The sequence below is a fragment of the Aulonocara stuartgranti genome (assembly GCF_965226115.1).
Source record: "Aulonocara stuartgranti genome assembly, chromosome: 9".
Taxonomy (NCBI): Eukaryota; Metazoa; Chordata; class Actinopteri; order Cichliformes; family Cichlidae; genus Aulonocara; species Aulonocara stuartgranti.
In genome coordinates this window covers 36,573,192-36,591,417 of record NC_138960.1, presented here as the reverse complement: position 1 = coordinate 36,591,417, position 18,226 = coordinate 36,573,192, and the positions used below count along the sequence as shown (strand labels likewise).

The window sequence follows — 18,226 nt, the reverse complement described above, 5'->3', positions numbered from 1 at the left end:
AATGATAGAAATTGCTAAATATAAATGACTTATATAGCAAATGCAGCACTTGTTTCTCTTTTTGTTTTTGGAGCCATTTATAAGTGGACTTGCCGGTGTGTGTTGGATCATTGCCTTGCTGTCTTGCAAAAAAAGAAAAAAAAAGGTTTGCGGTTAAAAAACGACTAACTACAAGGCACAGAAGGAAAGAAACTCCATGCAAAGAAAAAAATCCAGATACCTGGATAATTTAGTGTAATGCCATGACTAACCCCTAAACTAATTCAAGATTGTTTAAATTGACTATGTTTGTAATTATATACTTTTGTAAAAGAAAAATTAAGCCAACAAGCACTTAAAAATGCTTCAGTGAAAAGTGTGAAATGAAGGGTTACAACAGGATGTTTAAATACAGGATGTTATACAGAGTTGGCCTAACCACCAACTGATAAGGTTCCTTAGAAGCATGTTGGCTGCTCGACATACACACTAATAAAAGTGCAGAAATGTGTCAGGCTCTTTAGCCTGTACATGGGTTACTCTGCACTTTTCTTGCTCCGTTTGAGAAACTAGAAGCACTGAGTGTGAAGCAGAAGAAGAATATCTACAGGATTCACACCATTAGCATCAGTTTAGTTTTTATGTATTAACAGAACCCTAAAACTTCAAAGTTATCCGTGCCTTCTCTAAGACATCAGAGCACAAACAAGGCTGGATTAAACCCATCTCTAATGCTTTCATTCTTTGAAAAAGCTAATGGTTCTGCAGGTCAGAGTGAACTTCTTACTTCTAGGCCCTCAGGGTCATTCACCCTCAGCGCGCAGCGCTGCCTAAGACAGAAGGAGATGACCACAAATGCTGGATGAATCACATAGCAGCCATCAAAGTTAAACCCCTCCCTCAGTGTAACAGTTCCTTCTCAGTCCTCCAATCATGGCCACAGAAAAATGATTTAAATCACAAAACTCTTTAATCTGACATTTGTACTGGAGGAACAAAAAAAGCAAAAATCACATACTCCACATTAGAAAATTACATCACAGAGCAGACTGGAAGAAACAAATATGCCTTATTTTAATCTCATAAAGTAACCCCCACACACGTTAAAACAGAGAGAGGAGTCTACCAATACTAATGTTGTTCCATAAAGATGTTATAAAGTGGGTGATCAAAGTTGTTCAAGCTTCTAACATCTTTAGTTTGCATCTTTCCATCACATCTCCCAGCTTGTCCAGTCTGGCTTTAATTACAGAGCCAGCTTTTGCTGCGAGATCGATCAACTTTAGACCAGACAACAAACTACGGAGGCTCCGGAAAAGTGCAATCAAACGATGAGTTTTATTATCACAGGAGAACAACCAACCGTCAGCATACGGATTGTTTTGCTCTGACAAGAATACATTGGGTTCTGGTTTTATAGGATAAAATATCACACCTACGTCAATACAGTTCAAAAATACATGGTGACAGACGGACAAAAGTTCAACCCGTGCAGACAAGGGTACATCACGTACATATAACCTTACACTGACATATAACTTCTCCTTTCTACATTACTTGCCTTTTATGGTAATAACTTCAGGTCTCAGCATCTCTAAGAGCTAATAATGGACCCTCGTCATTAATCACTAAGTAGAGTACTTTGCAGCCAGTCTCAAACTGAAGCAGAAGATGCTTAGGCCTTTGCTCAGACCTGCTACTAGATTAATATGTGTATCGTAAGCGTGCATGCAATTAACCTGCTATGTTCTCATCTCCCCTCAGCATGTATCATCTGGACACTCTCACCAGTGAAGCTTAAAACCTTCTAGAATGGAACATCAACTCTAACCAAGCACATTCATGCATTGTGTATAAAATGAACTCAACCTATAAAAATAGAAAGGTCAATGTGATGACAGACATATTCAATGCAATATAAACCCTGCAGGAAATATTACTGATAAATGATACTGTAAAACATGTTATTAATACATTCTTCATAAGGCAGATTATATGGTAGCAATAAAAGAATCTCTGAATCCCAACACTTTCCTCACTAGTTTGTCTCCTTTCATCCTTGTTTCTGATGATTCCTTGCCAGCAGACTGCAGCACAGAACAGCACACCTGCTGCCACAGACTTATAGAACATCTGCAGCATTTTACTGCAGATATCAATGGATCTTAGTTCCCTTAACAAAAAAGAAAAGGTGATTTGGCAGTCTAGTTTGTTATCTGGTTATAAACCTAGATATTTAGATTTTGATATCAACCCTATGTCCACCCCACAAGCGTTCACAGGCTGGAGGGGAGGCCAGAAACTTTGGAAATCTCATTTCCTTTAACTTACAGGTGTTCAATATGAGGTCATTTTTGCCTTCCCCAAACCGGAGCACCAGTTCACACTTCCTCATCCCTCATCACCCATCGTTACAGAGGATGTGGTCCCAGCTAGTGAATGTGAGACTGCAGTAAAGTGAATGATTGAGGCGTACATGTGAGTTCAGTCCCACCCCTGACTAAAACCTGGGTCTGAAACTCCCTCACTGTACATGTTTGGGTTTCCAAAGAGGTTAAATTGATGAGAAATGGAAGCAAAGACTTCAAATATATGTTACCACATAAAACGTGTTTTGGTTGTTCTAATTGATCACATTTAAAAGTGTCAGTCTCTTTCTCCCCATCGTTACTGTCATTCACGACAGAAGCTGTGCTGTCTTAGATCTGCATGTGTCCTTCTTTAATGCCTTTTATTTCCTCCTTTATTCTTATCACATTTACGTTGGAGGAATGCTGGCAGTAACTGATTGGACTATTGTGGCACTTCAACAATTGTAGGAATTGCCTTTTAAACTTCTGCCCTGAACTTATGCACTTTAAGAGGATATAATCACATTCCACACAAAAAGGAACAAAATAAAGGGAAGAGGAGGCTCCCTGGGCGTCCTGCAGGAGCTGCAGACTTATTGTGGTGCTTTTCTTCAGTAATATTACTAATTTACTGTCAATTAATTTTCTATATTCATGATTTTTTTCCCCTTGCACCAAGCTTTAAAATATGGAAGTTTGCAAGCATATATGTGCCTTACACCGTGAGCTGTGGCATAAAGACCAGCAGTAAGTGTTACGTGTGCTGCCACAGTGGGTGGTCACAGGACTCTTTCACCCCTGTGTCACCACTGCTCCCATACATATCTGTCAGGCATTTGTTCTATCTGAATATTTTACTCTACTATCAGTCTGAACAAACAGGTCTATTCAATACAAATACTGTTAGAACATGAAGTATATCACCAGGTCGAAGAATGTGGACCAACACTCACCTTGTTTTTCTGTTCCTGCTCTGTCAGCTGTGAAGTGGATTCTGATCTGGAAGTCCTAAAGCTTTTCAAAGCTACCTCTTATGTGCAGTGTAGCCCCTCCTCTCTGCAGTCACAGGAAGGCACATATTTCCTGACACTTTCAGAGGCCTTTATTCACCAACACCAAACGCTCTCAGACTGTGCAAACTAAAGTGCACACAGAATTATACACATAATCAGTTTTGTTCTTAGCGCTGTGTGTAGGTTAATGAATCCGAATCATCTGAAACTGCAGGCTTGAAACAGCGATGATGCTTAGAGGAGCCTACAACACAGAAACCAGGAAAAGCTCAGGGAGGGAGCCAGAAGAGGTCCACCTTTTCCATGAAAATAACAAATAGAATAGAATTCATTAAAATAAACACAGTGTGTAAAATAAATCTTTAATACGTCACCAATTTTTAAAGTAAATATATTTCAGTTTCCCGAGGAAAGACTGCAGCATTTGGTACTGCATATGACTGTTCTGCTGGTACAAAGGTACAGTCTCGTTCTGTTTGGGCTCCACAGGTTTAGGGGAAAAGACCACTGATGAGGTAAAAGTATAAGGTGCTACTGATGTGAAATGCTCACCAGACGTTGGTAACAACCCATCCAAGCATGCGTGCAAAGACATCAAACCATGTCTATAAATTAAATGATGTGTAACAATGAAAAGTGACAAGTTTGGAGGGCAACGGGTTACGAGCTAGAGTCAGGCTCCGGTTTGTGAGAGTGGAATTGTGCAGCGTTGCTGTTATAGTTAGTGTGGATTTTTGTATAAGGTGTGTTTGGTTGGTGGTTTGGTGTGTGAGTGAGGTAAGTAGGCGAGTCGGCCGAAGGCCTGTACAGGTCCGGTAACGGTCTCCTGCAGACTTCTTCTCATAGACCAGGGTTGGCACTGATGGAGGGCAGAAGGAGTGAGTGGAATAGTATGGATGGTAGTGAAGATGAAGAGATTGGCGGTCAGGGTGAAGAGAATGAGTGGGAAAAGGTTGGAAAGGGGACGGAACGGGAGGGACTGAAGGGGAGGTAATGAAGAGGGAACGAGTTCGAGTATGAATGTAATTGTCAGGTGTGAGGAAGAGGGTGTAAAGAAACTAGATCCACTTGAGCTAACAAGAGCACTTAAGGCACAAGTTGGGGAAATCAAGTATGCTAAGATACTCAGAGATGGAAATTTACTGGTGGGTTGTAACACAGAGGTACAGGTGGAAAAAGCAAGGAAACTTGTGGAGGTGTGCAAAGTCAAAGTGACGAATACTGCAAGAGTAGGGGAAAGGAGCACTAGTGGAACTAAAGGAGTTATTGTGGGCTGCCGTTAAATGTAAATATGAAAGAACTGGTGGAGAATTTAAAACTAAGAACTGGAGAAGTTAAAGGAGCAAGGAGAATGACAAGAGGTCCAGAGAGAGTAGAAACAGAAACTGTGGTGGTGGAATTTGACACAAAAGAGGTACCACAAGAGATCTTCTTTGGATTAATAAGATTCAGTGTGAGGGAGTTTGTGCCTAAACCAATGAGGTGTTTCAGGTGCCAAGAATTTGGACATATTGCCAAAGTGTGTAAAGGGAAGAGAAGATGTTCAATGTTCTGAGGATCATGAGTATGGGAAGTGTGGTGTGGGAGTAAAACCTAAGTGCTGTAATTGTGGAGGAGAGCACAGTGTTGTTTTTTGGGGATGTGAAGTGTTGAGGCAGCAGACAGTTATTCAAAAAACAAGAGTACTGCAGAGAGTGACATATGCAGAGGCGTGTAAAATGGTGGAGCAAGACAGACAGATTGGGAAACACCGGGTAGAGGAGAAAAAAGTAATGGTGAAGGTTATGGAAATAGTTGAAAGGAAAATAGAAGAAGAGAAGAAGAAGATGGTGACATTCATTGCGGGAGTAATAAATGCAACCTCAGATGTGAAGTCCAAGACGGAGAGAATCCAGATTATTGTGAAGGCAGCATGTCATAGTTTAGACATGAAGAATATCAGGTGGGAGGACATAAGAGGTGGAACAAGCAGTCAGGCGAGTCAAGAGGGATAATGTGGTGGTTAGTTCTTATAACCATATTAATCTTACAGTGGAATGCCAGGAGTCTCTTGTCAAATGGTCAAGATTTTAAACAGTTTCTATACGAGCAGACAGAAAAACCTGACATAATTTGTATTCAGGAAACATGGTTGAAGCTTTTTTGGATTTTAGAGTGTATGGATATGTTGCTGTTAGATATGATAGGGAAGAAGGAAATGGTGGTGGGTGCCTTGCGTTGATTAAGGAAGGTATTCCATTGAAGATAGGTGAGAGGGAAGGGGATTTGGAGTATGTAGTGATTAAGGTTTGGATAGGAGGGAAGGTGATCATGGTTGTTAATTTTTATAATCCTTGTAAAAAAGTTAGAGTTGAATAAACTGGGGGAAATGGACATGAAAGGAAATATTATCTGGTGTGGGGATTTTAATGCACACCATTTGTTATGGGGGAGTGAGAAAACAGACTACAATGGGGAAGTGTTAGAGGAATTTCTTGACAATGAAAATCTGGTATGTTTGAATACTGGGAAGACGACACGGTTTGATATTAGCTCTGGTAAGTCATTTGGTAGTGATCATTATCTGGTTGTGAGTGAAATAATGGTTGGTCAAATACAGGTACCTGAAACATTAGGAGGGAAGTGGGTGTTTGGGAAGGCGGAATGGGGGAAGCTTAGTAGGGTTTGTGAGGGGAAGTTTTTACAAGTTCAAGATAATGTGAGTGTTGAAAGTATGACTCAAGAAATCAGTCAAAGTATTCTAAGCTCTGCTGATGAGGCTATTCCAAAGACAACAGGGAAAGGTATGAGGAGAGCAGTCCCATGGTGGAATGACGAATGTCAGTTAGTAGTTAGAGAAAAAAATTAGAGCATTTAAGTTGGTTAAATGGTCTCATAATTTTCAACACTTAATTGACTACAAAAAAGCGCAGGCAAAAGTCAGGAGTACAATCAGAAGAACAAAGAGAACATACTGGAGAGATTTATGTAATACAATTGGTAGTAATACTCAAAAAGGGGAAGTGTGGGGGATGATCAGGGAGAAAGAAGAGACTTGGAGAGTTATCCAGTTCTTGATAAGAATAATCGAGCAGCTGTAACTGATGGGGAAAAAGCAGATTTATTGGCAAGTACTTTTGTGGATATACATAGTGGGAGAAATTTGTCAGATGAAAGTAAACGAGGAAGAGAGAGGACTAAAGAAAGAAATCTTGAAGCTTTAGGGAGGAAGGACAGTACTGCAGATGTAATGAGTTGTCCCTTATCTATTGGAGAACTGAAAAGAGCTCTGGGCAGGACCAGTAATAGTGCTCCAGGGAAGGATGAGATATGTTATGTTGTACGTTCGCCTTGTAATCGGAAGGTTGCCGGTTCGAGCCCCGGCTTGAACAGTCTCGGTCGTTGTGTCTATGGGCAAGACACTTCACCCGTTGCCTACTGGTGGTGGTCAGAGGGCCCGGTGGCGCCAGTGTCTAGCAGCCTCGCCTCTGTCAGTGCGCCCCAGGGTGGCTGTGGCTACAATGTAGCTTGCCATCACCAGTGTGTGAATGTGTGTGTGAATGGGTGGATGACTGGATATGTAAAGCGCTTTGGGGTTCTTAGGGACTAGTAAAGCGCTATATAAATACAGGCCATTTACCATTTACCATTTATATGTCTGTGAAGGTTCTCAGTCATCCAGGTCATCGTAGTCAAACGAGCTTGTAAAGAAAAGCGTCTGGACTTCTTTAAGTTGCTTGAAGACGTTTCACCTCTCATCCGAGAAGCTTCTTCAGTTCTAAGGTCAAATGGTGGAGAGTCTCAGATATAAACCTAGTGGGAGTAAACCCCCACAGAGGGACAAAAGGACCCCCTGATGATCCTCTAATCGCCTGAGCCAAGGTGTGAAACTGGGTGTGGGTCCCAATCAGCCAGAGTTTCGGGTGAGTTCATTGTGAAAGCTGGCCCCACCTTATCATGCGAATTCCTGAGGTCAGATGGCCCAGGATGTGAGTGGGGATTAAGGCGTCTGGGAAGGGATCTCAAAACTGGATTATAGATGGCAGAGAGTTGGTGTCGTAAACCCCCGCCTCTGTTCAAAGATGGTCGCTCACAGTGGACATAGATGGCTTCTTTCACTCCTCTTTCAAACCATCTGTCCTCTCTGTCCAAAATGTGAACATTGGCATCCTCGAAAGAGTGACCTTTATCCTTAAGATGCAGATGGACTGCTGAGTCTTGTCCTGTGGAGGTGGCTCTTCTGTGTTGTGCCATGCGCTTGTGAAGTGGTTGTTTGGTCTCTCCAATGTAGAGGTCTGGGCATTCCTCGCTGCACTGTACAGCATACACCACATTGTTAAGTCTGTGTTTTGGCGTTTTGTCTTTCAGGTGAACCAGTTTGTGTCTGAGCGTGTTGCTGGGTCTGAAATGTACCGGGATGTCATGCTTGGAGAAAACTCTCCTTAGTTTTTCTGATACACCGGCTACATAGGGGATGACAATGTTGTTGCGTCTGTCTTTCTTATCCTCCCTCGCTGGTGTCTGGTCTTCTTTTCTGTGCCTCTTTGCTGACTTTCAGAACGCCCATTTAGGATAGCCGCACGTTTTGAGTGCTTCCTTTACATGTGTGTGTTCCTTCTTTTTTCCTTCAGGCTTAGAGGGAACATGTTCTGCCCGGTGGTGTAGGGTCCTGATTACTCCAAGTTTGTGTTCCAGAGGGTGATGGGAGTCAAAGAGGAGGTACTGGTCCGTGTGTGTGGGCTTCCAGTAAACTTCGATGTTGAGGTTGCCATTCTCGATGTTGAGAGCCAAGAGCCTTCCTTTCCACTTCCTCCATGTATAGGCTGGCTACAATAGGTGACACGGGGGAGCCCATGGCACAGCCATGTTTTTGTCTGTAAAAGTCTTTGTTGTATTTGAAATATGTAGTGGTGAGGCAGAGGTCTAACAGTGTGCAAATCTGATCGGGTGTGTAAAGGAAGCACTCAAAACGTGCGGCTATCCTAAATGGGCGTTCTTAAAGTCAGCAAAGAGGCACAGAAAAGAAGACCAGACACCAGCGAGGGAGGATAAGAAAGACAGACGCAACAACATTGTCATCCCCTATGTAGCCGGTGTATCAGAAAAACTCAGGAGTTTTCTCCAAGCATGACATCCCGGTGCATTTCAGACCCAGCAACACGCTCAGACACAAAACTGGTTCACCCGAAAGACAAAACGCCAAAACACAGACTTAACAATGTGGTGTATGCTGTACAGTGCAGCGAGGAATGCTCAGACCTCTACATTGGAGACCAAACAGCCACTTCACAAGTGCATGGCACAACATAATTCAATTCAATTTTATTTTATTTATATAGCGCCAAATCACAACATAAGTCGCCTCAAGGCGCTTCATAGATACAGAGAAAAACCCAACAATCATATGACCCCTTATGAGCAAGCACTTTGGCAACAGTGGGAAGGAAAAACTCCTTTTTAACAGGAAGAAACCTCCGGCAGAACCAGGCTCAGGGAGGGGCGGCCATCTGCTGCGACCGGTTGGGGTGAGAGAAGGAAGACAGGATAAAAGACATGCTGTGAAAGAGAGACAGAGATTAATAACAGATATGATTCAATGCAGAGAGGTCTGTTAATACATAGTGAGTGAAGAAGAACCACCTCCACAGGACAAGACTCAGCTGTCCATCTGCATCTTAAGGATAAAGGACACTCTTTCGAGGATGCCAATGTTCACATTTTGGACAGAGAGGACAGATGGTTTGAAAGAGGAGTGAAAGAAGCATCTATGTCCACTGTGAGCGACCATCTTTGAACAGAGGCGGGGGTTTACGACACCAACTCTCTGCCATCTATAATACAGTTTTGAGTTCCCTTCCCAGACGCTTTAGCGCCCACTCAGATCCTGGGCCATCTGATCTCAGGAATTCGCATGATAAGGTGGGGCCAGGTTTCACAATGAACTCACCCGAAACTCTGGCTGATTGGGACCCACACCCAGTTTCACGCCTTGGCTCAGGCGATTAGAGGATCATCAGGGGGTCCTTTTGTCCCTCTGTGGGGGGTTACTCCCACTAGGTTTATATCTGGGACTCTCCACCATTTGACCTTAGAACTGAAGAAGCTTCTCGGATGAGAGGTGAAACGTCTTCAAGCAACTTAAAGAAGTCCAGACGCTTTTCTTTACAAGCTCCTTTGACTATGTTATGTTATGTTGAAACATATAAGTGATGAAGCGTTGACTAAATTGCTAATGTTGTTTAATAAGGTCTGGAAAGTAGGGCATCTCCCACATCGATAGAAAGAAGCGCTAATTATACCAATAAAGAAACCAGGGAAAGACCACAGTGATCCTGGAAATTATAGGCCCATTGCTCTGACTTCCAATATGTGTAAACCAATGGAAAGGATAGTGAATGAGAGATTGGTACAATTTTTAGAGTCAAGAAATATATTAGCACTCTATCAGAGTGGTTTTCATAGAGGAAGAGGGATGATGGATCCTGTCTTATGTTTGGAAGATGATATCAGGAAAGCGCAAGTTAATAAAGAGGTGGTAGTTGCTGTCTTCTTTGATCTAAAAAAGGCATATGATATGCTTTGGAGAGAGGGTCTACTGATTAAGTTACATGAAGCGGGGATAGGAGGAAGTATGTTTAATTGGGTATTGGACTTTTTATGTGACAGAACAATTCAAGTTAAAATAGGGTCACATGTTTCTGAGCCGTGTGGAACAGAAAATGGAAAATGAAAATGGAACTCCTCAGGGAAGTGTGGTTAGCCCAACGGTTTTCTCACTTATGATCAATGACATTTTTAAAGGTGTGTCTGATAGTTGTGGTAAATCACTTTTTGCTGACGATGGAGCATTATGGGTGAGGGAGATGAATGTTGACCATCTTGTCAAGAATCTTCAAGAGGGGATACAGTGGGGCAAAAAAGTATTTAGTCAGCCACCGATTGTGCAAGTTCCCCCACCTAAAATGATGACAGAGGTCAGTAATTTGCACCAGAGGTACACTTCAACTGTGAGAGACAGAATGTGAAAAAAAAATCCATGAATTCACATGGTAGGATTTGTAAAGAATTGATTCGTAAATCAGGGTGGAAAATAAGTATTTGGTCACCTCAAACAAGGAAAATCTTTGGCTCTCACAGACCTGTAACGTCTTCTGTAAGAAGCTTTTCTGTCCCCCACTCGTTACCTGTATGAATGGCACCTGTTTGAACTCATCTGTATAAAAGACACCTGTCCACAGCCTCAAACAGTCAGACTCCAAACTCCGCCATGGCCAAGACCAAAGAGCTTTCGAAGGACACCAGGAAAAGTATTGTAGACCTGCACCAGACTGGGAAGAGTGAATCTACAATAGGCAAGCAGCTTGGTGTGAAAAAATCAACTGTGGGAGCAATCATCAGAAAATGGAAGACATACAAGACCACTGATAATCTCCCTCGATCTGGGGCTCCACGCAAGATCTCATCCCGTGGGGTCAAAATGATCATGAGAACGGTGAGCAAAGATCCCAGAACCACACGGGGGGACCTGGTGAATGACCTGCAGAGAGCTGGGACCAAAGTAACAAAGGTCACCATCAGTAACACACTACAACGGCAGGGAATCAAATCCCGCAGTGCCAGACGTGTTCCGCTGCTGAAGCCAGTGCATGTCCAGGCCCGTCTGAAGTTTGCCAGAGAGCACATGGATGATACAGCAGAGGATTGGGAGAATGTCATGTGGTCAGATGAAACCAAAGTAGAACTTTTTGGTATAAACTCAACTCGTCGTGTTTGGAGGAAGAAGAATACTGAGTTGCATCCCAAGAACACCATACCTACTGTGAAGCATGGGGGTGGAAACATCATGCTATGGGGCTGTTTTTCTGCCAAGGGGACAGGACGACTGATCCGTGTTAAGGACAGAATGAATGGGGCCATGTATCGTGAGATTTTGAGCCAAAACCTCCTTCCATCAGTGAGAACTTTGAAGATGAAACGAGGCTGGGTCTTCCAACATGACAATGATCCAAAACACACCGCCCGGGCAACAAAGGAGTGGCTCCGTAAGAAGCATTTGAAAGTCCTGGAGTGGCCTAGCCAGTCTCCAGACCTCAACCCCATAGAAAATCTGTGGCGGGAGTTGAAAGTCCGTGTTGCTCGGCGACAGCCCCAAAACATCACTGCTCTCGAGAAGATCTGCATGGAGGAATGGGCCAAAATACCAGCTACTGTGTGTGCAAACCTGGTAAAGACCTATAGTAAACGTTTGACCTCTGTTATTGCCAACAAAGGTTATGTTACAAAGTACTGAGTTGTATTTTTGTTATTGACCAAATACTTATTTTCCACCCTGATTTACCAATAAATTCTTTACAAATCCTACCATGTGGATTCATGGATTTTTTTTTCACATTCTGTCTCTCACAGTTGAAGTGTACCTCTGGTGCAAATTACTGACCTCTGTCATCATTTTAAGTGGGGGAACTTGCACAATCGGTGGCTGACTAAATACTGTTTTGCCCCACTGTAGGTAAAGTAGAAAAGTGGGGTGGAGAATGGGGTTTTAAATTTTCTGTTGAGAAAACTAAAGTAATGTTTTTCACAAATAAGAAAATTGGGGGAAATAAATGGTTATACTTGTATGGGAAAGAGTTAGACAGGGTGGATTGTTTTCGTTTTTTGGGTGTGGTTTTTGACAAGAGATTAACTTGGAAAAATCACATAGAGCATGTTGTGGGGAAAAGTAAAAAGGTTCTTAATGTGTTGAGGTGTTTAGCAGGACTGGCATGGGGTGCTAATTTTGATGCACTTAAAAGTATTTATCTCACGTTAATTCAATCACGATTAGATTATGGGTGTGTGGTATATGGATCAGCGGCTAAAACTTCCTTAAAGAAGCTGGACGTATTCCAAGCTCGAGCACTGAGACTTTGCCTAGGGGCAGTTAAAACAACACCAATATGTGCTCTACAAGTGGAATCAGGAGAAATGCCACTGTATATTAGAAGGCAACAGCTGATGGTTAATTATTGGATAAATTTGAAAGCTCATGACGAAAACCATCCATCAAAAGTGTTAGGGAATTGTTGGGAAAGAGGAAAAGTTTTAAAAAATAGTTTTGGGTGGATTGGGGATGATACAGTGGGTGGGTACAGTTTCCTCTGCGGTGGGGTAGGGTGGGCTGCCCTGGGTCCTGTGGGGCTTGGTAGTGCTGCTGCCGTAGGCCCCGGTCTGGATGGACCTGAGCTCCCTTGCCTTGGTAGGTACCAGAGGACGGGGGTGCCTACTGGGGTCAGCGGGGCAGCTGACCCTAGGGAGGGGCATCTTCCCCTCCCTCCTTTTCCTCCCCATCCCCGGCTACCTCCCTCTTCCCGCTCCACCACACTCACCCACACTGGTAGGGCCTTGGGGTGCGGGTGTGTCACCAGGGTGCAGGGGAGACATTCCCCCCCTCTGTCCCCTTCTGGCCACCTGTGCTTCAATTTTATCTCACAACTTAGACATCCACATTACTTACACTCTCATAACACACACATATATATAGGGCCTTGAGGGTGGGCACGTTAACGGCGTCCAGTGGACGGTCTGTGTAAACCTACCTCTGGCGCCGGTGCCCACCTCTCAATTTTAAATACATGTAGACATTGAAGGTTCTCGGGAGGGGCCGTGCTAACACCTGATGCTCTCTGGCAGCAGCACCATGCTCTCCCTTGTTTTAAATGCACTTTAGAACAACACGCAGCAACACTACACATGAGCGGGAGGAGGGAGGTATGGGGTCTTCACACACCCCCATTCTCTGCTAGCCATCGGGGCGGGGGGGCTGGGAGGAGATGTTGGCTGTCCGATTGGCCTCCCTGCTGCTGCGTAGCCTGGGACGGTCTGCTTGCCTCCACCCCGGGGGGAAGGGTAACATCTCTTGGGTCTGGGTGCTGTTTCCCCCTCTGGGGGCGAGGGTACCTGGACCCGGGGTATAGAGTATGTTTGGGGAGTGTGATTGTGTGTACAGTGTCCATTTATGTCAATCCTTACGTTGGGTGAGTGCTGAGTGTTTGTATATGTGTGCATGAGGGTGGGAATGCATGTTTGTGTCTGTGTGTGCCTGTTTGTCTGCGTCTATATGTCAGGTCGGGTCTTAGACTCCACCTCTCTGGGAACTCCCAGGCCCTCCAAAGTGTGGAGGCCTATCTCCCCTCACCACACTCCCTGCCGGTGACTGATGCCCTCAGGGGTCGGTGCATTGGTGGTTCTTGGTGTCCGGGGCTGGGTGCTCAGGTATGTACCAGCTCACTCCCGGTGGCTACTTGGCGGGGCCTGGCACCTGTTGCTCGGTCAGGCGTCCTCCGGGGTGTGGGGGGCCCTCAGGCCTCCGGCCTCTGGGCCTGCGGCTTGGTTCACTCTGGCACAGCTGGCTGCCGGCAGAGCCGGCGGGCACGCCAGTGCAGCCCCCTCTAGCTTCTGCTCGGTGTCTACTGGGTGATGCCTCGTCTGGGGATCCTCAGCCCTTCCCATGAAGGTGGCACGGATGCCCCTCCGGTGGTCCTCCTTGGGCTCTCGTACTCTGGGGCCTCTGGATGTCTGGGGCCTGGATCTCCTCCATGCCTGCTTCATGTCCTGGGGGATGGGGCTATGGCTCTCTACATCCTCTTGCAGACCATTACATGTGGAAACCATTTGAATACAAGCGCGCTGATCCACACAGGTGTGCACACGCGTGTTCACTGCTCGTAGACTTAAATTACACCTTTCTTGGCTGCTACTTCAAAGCACATTGTGCGATGTCTGTCCTGCGTGCTGCACAACAACATTGAATATTTAGTATTTACTGCTGTTTACACTTAGCTAGATTAATGCGATGGTGTTGTTTAGTATGTTACTTTGTTGTTTTTTTTGCTTGTTTTCTATTCTTTCGCGCTAAACAGGTGATCGAGAAGATTTATTTTATTTTATTTTATTTTTTTTCCCCCTTTCTCACTGTCCCTCTCCCCTTCTGTTTTTCTTTTCCTTCCTCTTTCTTTCTCCCTTTCATATCCCTCACTCATGTCTGTCCCGTCTGTAACAACTGAAAATAAAATAAAATAAAAAATAAAAACAAAGGTCGATCAAATAGACCAATACGGCAATGCCACGATGATCCATTTGGCAAAATAAATCCATTGGGTATCGTTGTTGGTCTTCAGACAACAATTCTGATGGCTAAAGAACGAAATGGGACAGGCAAAAAAAAAAAAAAGGATTGGGGATGATAGAGCGAGAGCTTTTAAAGTGTATGACAAAGACTTCAGTCAGACAGTGTTGTGGCCTTTACGACCCATATGGACATTGAAATGCATTAAAGTAGACAGATCATTAACATATACTAAGGAGAGGAAATTGACCACAGATACTTGTCAAAAAATTTATAACAGATTGGAGAGCAAATACAGTGACTTTTTACGGTTGTATACAGGTGGGTCAAAAGATCCTAAGACTGAAGCAACTAGTGTAGCAGTGGTGATTCCAGAGTTAAATATCAAGATTGCAAAAAGAACGTCAAATCGTCTGGGTATACAGTGGGGCAAAAAAGTATTTAGTCAGCCACCGATTGTGCAAGTTCCCCCACTTAAAATGATGACAGAGGTCAGTAATTTGCACCAGAGGTACACTTCAACTGTGAGAGACAGAATGTGAAAAAGAAAATCCATGAATTCACATGGTAGGATTTGTAAAGAATTTATTCGTAAATTAGGGTGGAAAATAAGTATTTGGTCACCTCAAACAAGGAAAATCTCTGGCTCTCACAGACCTGTAACGTCTTCTGTAAGAAGCTTTTCTGTCCCCCACTCGTTACCTGTATGAATGGCACCTGTTTGAACTCATCATCTGTATAAAAGACACCTGTCCACAGCCTCAAACAGTCAGACTCCAAACTCCGCCATGGCCAAGACCAAAGAGCTTTCGAAGGACACCAGGAAAAGTATTGTAGACCTGCACCAGACTGGGAAGAGTGAATCTACAATAGGCAAGCAGCTTGGTGTGAAAAAATCAACTGTGGGAGCAATCATCAGAAAATGGAAGACATACAAGACCACTGATAATCTCCCTCGATCTGGGGCTCCACGCAAGATCTCATCCCGTGGGGTCAAAATGATCATGAGAACGGTGAGCAAAGATCCCAGAACCACACGGGGGGACCTGGTGAATGACCTGCAGAGAGCTGGGACCAAAGTAACAAAGGTCACCATCAGTAACACACTACAATGGCAGGGAATTAAATCCCGCAGTGCCAGACGTGTTCCGCTGCTGAAGCCAGTGCATGTCCAGGCCCGTCTGAAGTTTGCCAGAGAGCACATGGATGATACAGCAGAGGATTGGGAGAATGTCATGTGGTCAGATGAAACCAAAGTAGAACTTTTTGGTATAAACTCAACTCGTCGTGTTTGGAGGAAGAAGAATACTGAGTTGCATCCCAAGAACACCATACCTACTGTGAAGCATGGGGGTGGAAACATCATGCTATGGGGCTGTTTTTCTGCCAAGGGGACAGGACGACTGATCCGTGTTAAGGACAGAATGAATGGTAATGGCCTGTAAATGGCCTGTATTTATATAGCGCTTTTACTAGTCCCTAAGGACCCCAAAGCGCTTTACATATCCAGTCATCCACCCAGTCACACACACATTCACACACTGGTGATGGCAAGCTACATTGTAGCCACAGCCACCCTGGGGCGCACTGACAGAGGTGAGGCTGCCAGACACTGGCGCCACCGGGCCCTCTGACCACCACCAGTAGGCAACGGGTGAAGTGTCTTGCCCAAGGACACAACGACCGAGACTGTCCGAGCCGGGGCTCGAACCGGCAACCTTCCGATTACAAGGCGAACTCCCAACTCTTGAGCCATGATCGCCCCGTGGGGCCATGTATCGTGAGATTTTGAGCCAAAACCTCCTTCCATCAGTGAGAACTTTGAAGATGAAACGAGGCTGGGTCTTCCAACATGACAATGATCCAAAACACATTGCCCGGGCAACAAAGGAGTGGCTCCGTAAGAAGCATTTGAAAGCCCTGGAGTGGCCTAGCCAGTCTCCAGACCTCAACCCCATAGAAAATCTGTGGCGGGAGTTGAAAGTCCGTGTTGCTCGGCGACAGCCCCAAAACATCACTGCTCTCGAGAAGATCTCCCCTTATGAAGATGCCCCTTGTTGTCCCGGGTCATTTACTTATTTTTCTCCTCATCAGCTGGATAGGCTGTCCACCCTAGACCAGTTCTTAACCCAGGTTTCTGATTGGCTTTCTAGCAATTACCTTGTTTTAAACATGAACAAGACAGAGACCATGATCATAGCTCCTCCTGATCTCTCTCTCTCTCTCTCTCTCTCTCTATATATATATATATATATATATATATGAATACATATATATATATATATATATATATATATACATATATATATATATATATATAGGCTGTGTAAAGATGTACAGGAACATCTGTGCCGAGTATAACCTGGAAGTCCCGAGGTCAAAATGGGAGACGCCCCCAAGGGTGGTGGAGAATGACCGAGCTAAGATCCTGTGGGACTTCCAGATACAGACGGACAAAATGGTGGTGGCTAACCAACCGGACATAGTGGTGGTAGACAAACAGAAGAAGACGGCCGTAGTGATCGATGTAGCGGTTCCGAATGACAGCAATATCAGGAAGAAGGAACACGAGAAGCTGGAGAAATACCAAGGGCTCAGAGAAGAGCTCGAGAGGATGTGGAAGGTGAAGGTAACGGTGGTCCCCGTGGTAATCGGAGCACTAGGTGCGGTGACTCCCAAGATAGGCGAGTGGCTCCAGCAGATCCCGGGAATAACATCGGAGATCTCTGTCCAGAAGAGCGCAGTCCTGGGAACAGCTAAGATACTGCGCAGGACCCTCAAGCTCCCAGGCCTCTGGTAGAGGACCCGAGCTTGAAGGATAAACCGCCCGCAGGGGCATGCTGGGTGTTTTTTTTTTATATATATTTGACTCATCTTTGGGCCTTGACTCACACGTAAAATCTCTGTCTCGTTCATGTTTCTATCATTTAAGGAAAATATCTAAACTGCGACATATGGTCTCCTCAGCTGAACTGGAAAAAATTGTCCATGCATTTGTGTCATCACGTTTAGATTCTTGTAATTCCCTGTTTACCAGCTTGGATAAATCATCTCTCTCTCACCTCCAAGCTATACAAAACGCAGCAGCCAGACTAACTCGCTCTAGCAAGCGAGCTCACATCACTCCTATTTTATGTTCTTTACATTGGCTCCCAATAGAGTTTAGAATTCATTTTAAAATTATTGTTTTAACATATAGAGCACTAAATGGCCCCAGATTATTTATCCAAGCTTCTCACAAAATACTCTGCTGCTCGTTGTCTCCGCTCACAGACTCAGAGTTTGTTGGTTTTTCCCCGAACGCGACTGAAGATGAAAGGGGGCGGAGCCTTTCAGTCTGTGGCACCAAGGCTGTGGACCAGTCTACCTCTACAACTACGTTTGGTTGACTCTGTTGAATCCTCTAAAAAGCAGTTAAAAACTTTACTGTTTAAACAAGCCTTCGGTTGACCAACGCTTTTTACATTTTTAATTTACATTTAACTTCTATATTGTGTATATTGTGCATTTTGCTATTTATCGTACTGTTTATTTTAATCTCTGTGTGCAGCGCTTTGTGACTACCTGTCTATGAAAAGCGCTTAATAAATAAACTTTACTTACTTACTTACTAATGTTTTTAATACTTCGTAAAAAAACCTGTGTTGGTGATGACAGCTTCAAGACGCCTCCTGTATGGAGAAATGAGTCTCATGCAGTGCTCAGGTGGGATTTTGGTCCCTTCTTCAAACCCTGAAGGTTCTGTGGACCCCATCTATGACCTCTGACCTTTAGGGTTTCATAAGGATTCAGGTGAC

The 18,226-nt window shown here is 44.3% G+C and overlaps 1 protein-coding gene across 1 annotated transcript in view; it reads right to left on the bottom strand.

Annotated features, from left to right (window-relative positions):
- The window catches only part of LOC309714362 (NACHT, LRR and PYD domains-containing protein 3-like), a 40,347-nt gene extending 37,018 nt beyond the window's left edge, over positions 1–3,329 (bottom strand). Inside the window, exon 1 of the mRNA XM_082546751.1 lies at positions 3,284–3,329. The gene's annotated coding sequence lies outside the window, so the exon portion shown is untranslated. The remainder of the gene's footprint in view (positions 1–3,283) is intronic.
- Between the last annotated feature and the right edge of the window lie 14,897 nt (positions 3,330–18,226).